The following is a 6,135-nucleotide window of genomic DNA, read 5'->3' on the forward strand; positions in this document are numbered from 1 at the left end:
GTATGTTCGATATTCCTCCAAGACTTGGGCAAGTATTTTGGAGTTACCCTTAGTCATTATAGGGTGACTCGTTCAGCTTTCAATAGTGTCATGGATAAGATTTGGAGTAGGTTAGCAAGCTGGAAAGAGAGTTTACTCAATCGAGCTGGTAGACTCTGCTTGGTTAATTCTGTTGCCGCCGCTATTTCCACGTACCAGATGCAGGTTTCTATTTTTCCCAAAAGAATCATGAGTAAATTGGAGTCTATGATGAGGAATTTTCTTTGGAAAGGACAAGTTGATGGAAGAGGATTGAATCTTGTTAGTTGGAAGGTACTGGTTACTCCAAAAAAATATGGAAGTTTGGGGATTAGAGATCCTTATTGTGTAAATATTGCTCTTCTTGGGAAGCTAGTTTGGACTTTTTTCCAGCAGCCAAACAAGCTATGAGTCTAATTGTTGGATGCCAAATACCGATCATTTCTATATGACTGTTTTAGTTATTCTAAGAACAAGGACTCTCCCATTTGGAGGTGTCTTTGCAAGGTTTGGGAAGTGTTGAAGGAAGGATTTGCTTGATGTATTGGAGATTTGAACCAGAATTTTTGGTTTTCTAAATGGAGGAGAGAAGGACGGTTATCTAATGAGATGGATTATGTTCACATTTCTGATTCGAATCTCCGGATACAGGATATTTGGTCGGTTGGTAGGTGGCATTTGGATACTCTTTATTCTCCTTTACCTCAAAATCTGAAAGGTAATATTCTCTTTTACAATCCAGATGAATAAGCAGGTCTGGAAGTGGGTTGGTATTGGAGTGGGTCTGTTGCCAAAGTCTATGACTCACGCAATGGTTACTTGTGGTTGTGTAAGCAGCTGTTTGGTTGGGAGGAGCGGGAGAACTGGTTTTGGCTTTGGCATCAGCTTGTTCCGGAAAAGCATAAGTTTTTGGCTTGGTTGTGTCTTAAGGAGGCTCTTCCTACTGCAAGTTTTCGCTTTAGAAGAGGGATGTTCTCATCGGATAGGTGTCCAAGATGTCTTTCTAGCCAGGAATCAGTTTTACATTGTATTCGAAATTGTCCAAAAGCTCAGCTTGTCTGGCATAGGTTGGATATTTCTTGTCATCCTTTGGATTTGAAGAACTAGTTCTTGTATCATAGCAGAGAGCATCCGTTCAAGTTCTTTTCGGGACTTTGGTGGATACGGCGAGAAAGGAATAATGACATCTTTAATCCCCATGAAACTTGACCTCCGAAAAAGTGATTTGTCTGTCATTAACTTCAGAAAAGGAGTTTAGGAATATTTTTGAATTACAACGTATGTCCCTTCCCTCTACTCTAAACGGTTTTTAGAATCCCCCATCTATTGATACTTTTAAGATTAATTGTGATGCTAGTTATTTTGGTTCGGGTGATAGTGTTGGTTTTGCTTGTGTTATTAGAGATTGTAATCGGAGCTGGCAAAGGGGGTGTTTGGGAATGATTGAGAGTAATAATATTCTTTAAGGAGAATTGTTTGCTATTTGGAGAGGATATCTCTTAGTTTGGGATGTGGGTCAACGAGATGTTATTTGTGAGACGGATTGTGTGGAAGCATTTAATCTTGTTACACAAGATGGTTTTGGGTTTAGTGATCCATTGGTGCTCAAAATAAGAGATATCATGCATTGGAATTGGTGTGTTGACTTTCGTTTGATTATGAGAGATGCAAACACGGTGGCAGATACTATAGTAAAGATGGCGATGAAATTACAACTTTCGTATGTGGAGCTTCTTTCACCTTGGGAGGAGTTTAAGAGTAGTCTTAAACGGGACTGTCTCCCTATTTAAGCAGTTCCTTATTTTGTTTGTTTTGTTTTTCTTTGTTTAATTTATTTCAGTCACAAAAAAAAAATTTATTTAGATATTTTAATACTATCACATATTAGCATATTCAGTTTTATTTTTAATATGTATACTTGAAATAAATTTAAAAATAATATTTATTATTATTTATCAAAACAAAAAATTATTTTATATAATTAAAATAAGATATTAAAAATAATTAAAATATTAAATTATATTTTAATATTAATAAAATATTAAAATATTATTATAATTTATTTAAAAGATATTTTATATTATATATATATATATATATGTATTTCGATATTTTATAAAATTTAAAATTTGTCTATTTTATGACATGCCTGTGTCAGTATCTTTATTTTAAAATAATACAGTATCTCATTATTTATACTAGTATCATAAAATATATCTAATATAAATTTTAATTTTAAATAATTTTAATTACTATAAAACTCAAAAATAACACCCAAGATTAATTCCATTAAAATTACTTATACAATAGGCCTATGAATTTATTATAAGTCCAACATTGCAATTTTCAAGGACTTATTACTTGGTTTATATATATTTATGGACCTATAGTCCATTATAAGCTAGATTATCAATTTAATTGAACTAATAAAGTTTTAGCCTTCTTGAGAATAAATTCTTAGCAAAACAATTTTTGGATTAATTTTTTTAATAAAAAAATATTTTTTAAATAGAGTATTTTTATTCAATTTAAAATTTATTTATATACGTCTTTTAAAAAATATTTTTATTAAAAAAGAATAAATTATTTTTTAAAAAAACTAGCAATATCTTATTTTTAAAAAAATAAAAACAAAGATGTTTTTAATGTTTGAAAAATATTTTTAAAAAGTTTATTCAAATGTAAAATAATTTTTGTTAGTTAAATTTTTTTTTAAAATATAAAAATAATTACTAATAGTAATCAGCGGCTAAAAGAAAAAAGGGTTGAATTTTGGCTTCTTTTTTTCTTTACTTGTTACTTTGTTTTCTAATAGAAGAAATAGGAGAGATTTTGAATTTTATCTCCTGACACGAGAAAAGCCAGAACACAGTTACTTGTTAGAATAGATACGGTGAGACGTTGTTAGGATTAAAAATCAGGAGACGCTTTTATTTTTGTCTCCTAAGTAGCAGAATCAGAAATGGAGAAGAGAGTAGAGTGTGACACACAGATGTATCATGGTTCAACTATTTAGTGCAATGCAACCTACATCCAGTATTCATCACAACAATGATGGAATTTCACTATTTTTTCAACAGTTTACACACACTAACTCTCCCTGAGGTCTACCCCAATCGTATCTAGAACAAATCCAAATTCTAACCCAACTTGTAAGGAAATTCTCCAAAGATCATGACACAAAATAGAAATACTTACAAAAGATTTCTGAAATAACTTAGACTTCTTCTCTAAGTTTAACTCTCTATCTTTTACCACTCATTAATTTTTTCTTACAAATTAAAGTTCACCATGTTTGTCTTTTTCCAATGAACCTCAGACATACTAAACTGAGAAAAAGATTTACAAAATAAAAACCATGAAAGATAAGAACAAGAACAACTTAGGGAGTTATGGGAACCAAAACAAGTGCTCTTTCTCTCTTGCTCAATTATTGGCTGTTTACTCCTATTATAGAGGAGTGAAGCTTCCAAGATTTGAACCAAGTTCAACACTTGAGTTGTTTTCTTCTCCAACATCAGAACCAGTTGCGGCGTGGTCAGAGGAAAGAGAGAAGGCTGAATCCATGACATGCAACCATACCATTCTCTTTCATCCTTTTTCTTCAAGTTCCTTGAATTTGGGCCGTGTATATTTGCTTTAGTTTCAAGTTTGATTTTTTACTGTTGATGAGCGACCGAATACATTTAACTTCTTTGTCTTTATAGATATTTGAATGGTACTTGTAGCTCATAAAATTTTGTCACGATTTTTTGTAAAAGAACAAATGAAAAACCACCTTTTTGTGGTCTTCTGTTCCGTTGAGATCTCTCTTTTATTGTAACCCTTTTTACTTTCTTGCTTTGCTTAAAAACGAAAGCTACCTTTTCAATCTTTTCTTTGTTCTAGTTTCAGATATTTTCTCTTTTTTTTTTTCTTAATTCAGATATTGATGTGAAGAATATAAAAGAAAGAGAAGAGAGAGTTTATATTCGATAAAAATAAAAATAAATTCAAATGAAATTTAATTTGCTTACTCAGTTAGTGATTAAGTTAAAGAAAAATAGGTTTAAGTATGGTCACCAAATTGGACTTGAATCTTTATTTGGACTGGGTTGAATTTTCTTGGATCTCATAGTTCAGCCATCCAACCTTCTTAGATCAAAATTGAAGTGAATGGAATGATTCAACTGAAATTAGTATATAGTCAAAGTGTGTGTATGTAAACTTATTTAATAGATTTGTTTCAATTCAATTTAATTTCTAGATACTAAACAAAATATATCACACAATAAATTTAATAATAATTTAAATATTTAATCATTATTTTAATCATATTTTAGTTTTCAAATTCAACAACTATTTTTTTTTTAAAACGAATCCAAACTGACGGTTGATTTTATTAATTTTTCTTTTCATGCATATGCACGTACATTTTGTTTTTAAGGGAGCGAATCTTTTTAATTTTTTTAATTATTTAATAAAATATAATATTTTATTATTTAATATTTGTTTATTTATCTTTTTAAGTTTCATTTAAGAAGTATAAAATAAAAAAGTACATCTTATTAAATAATTAAAAAATAAAATTATTTTATATAAATAATATATTAAAATTAAATTAAATGTTTATATTATTTTTTTATATTTTATTTTATTCTATTTTTAAAACTAAACGGAGGGGCGCCACGTATAGGGGATTATCTATAATGATCATGGAACGTGGGGCATTCACAAGCTTAGATAACTCTGATTATTGGCCTTATGGTTGGATTGATAGTTGCTGCATCAACACGGAGTGCAGTCAACAATCACGAGGATAGGACTTTGGCAAATTAAATGCCATAATCCCAATGCATATGAAACTATTATAATAACGGATACAATATAGTGAATATTAATTTTGGAGTATACGGTATCTGTTTTTATCCCTTTTAATATATAATTATTTATGCATTTTTATGTAATTATTTAATTCTTTTGAATAAATAATTACATGATATTGTTATATTAAATTTTGTATGCTCAAAATATTTAAAGTTTGATTTTTTTTATCCCTTTAAATTCACGCTTTAAGCCTTTTTTTTTTGTGGTTCATGATATTTTTTAATTTGATAGACCAATAATTAATCTATCGCGAATTAAAATTTTATTAAAAAATTTATCGTTTACTAATTAGTTATTATATTAATAACAAACTAAATTTAAACTCTCAACATTTATATAAACGGACCAATACACACAAATTAATTTCTCATGCTTTAAGCTTGTGGTTGAGACATATAATCCCTATTAAATTCATTATGAGACTAATAAAATGGTAGTGTTAGTTATTTTCTACATCCAATTTAACGAAGGAAGAATATTATTAAAATTTTTCGCATTATCGACAAATTTTTTCCATCCATAAAACAACGTAGTTCGTCATAATTTAAAAAATTTATTGTTAGGCGGCTCTTAGCATGTAAAAGAGTTAGATATATATGTTAGTCCCTCAATAGTTGATACTTGATAGTATAGAGTACCATTACGTTGCTTGAACAATGATATACTCTAATCATGACACGAAAAAGTTAATTTCTTTTTTTAATTTCCAGTTTAATTAAGGGTATGTTAAAGTTATCGATTTAAACTTTTTTTATAAAAAAATATATAAAATTTAAATGTCGAATATATTTGTTATTTATTTATGTATTAAAGTAAAATGTTAAAAAACTTTAGTGAATAATAATTTTAATATATATTTTTAGTGTTTTTACTTTAATTATCATTAAACATTATTAGGAGCTACTCATAAAAACGTTTAAAACGTTTTTATTTTAAATACGTTTTTTAATAATTAAAATTTAACTTATATAATTAATCAAATTGTATTATTTTTGTCAAAATTAGATCAGACACATCAGTTTGACCGAAAAATTAATAAACCAAATTTTAAATTAATTTAAATTAATATTATTTTTTATAAAAAATGACTATAATATTCTTATTATAAAAAAAAATTAAAATATTTTTATTATATATATTAATTTTAAAAATTTTAAATTTTAATCTTATGACGACATAAAAAAAGAAAAAAATTAGAATTTAGAATTTTATTTATATATATATATAATAAAAGTATTTTAAGTTATTTTT

This window comes from Arachis hypogaea, chromosome 1 (genome assembly GCF_003086295.3).
Source record: "Arachis hypogaea cultivar Tifrunner chromosome 1, arahy.Tifrunner.gnm2.J5K5, whole genome shotgun sequence".
Lineage (NCBI taxonomy): Eukaryota > Viridiplantae > Streptophyta > Magnoliopsida > Fabales > Fabaceae > Arachis > Arachis hypogaea.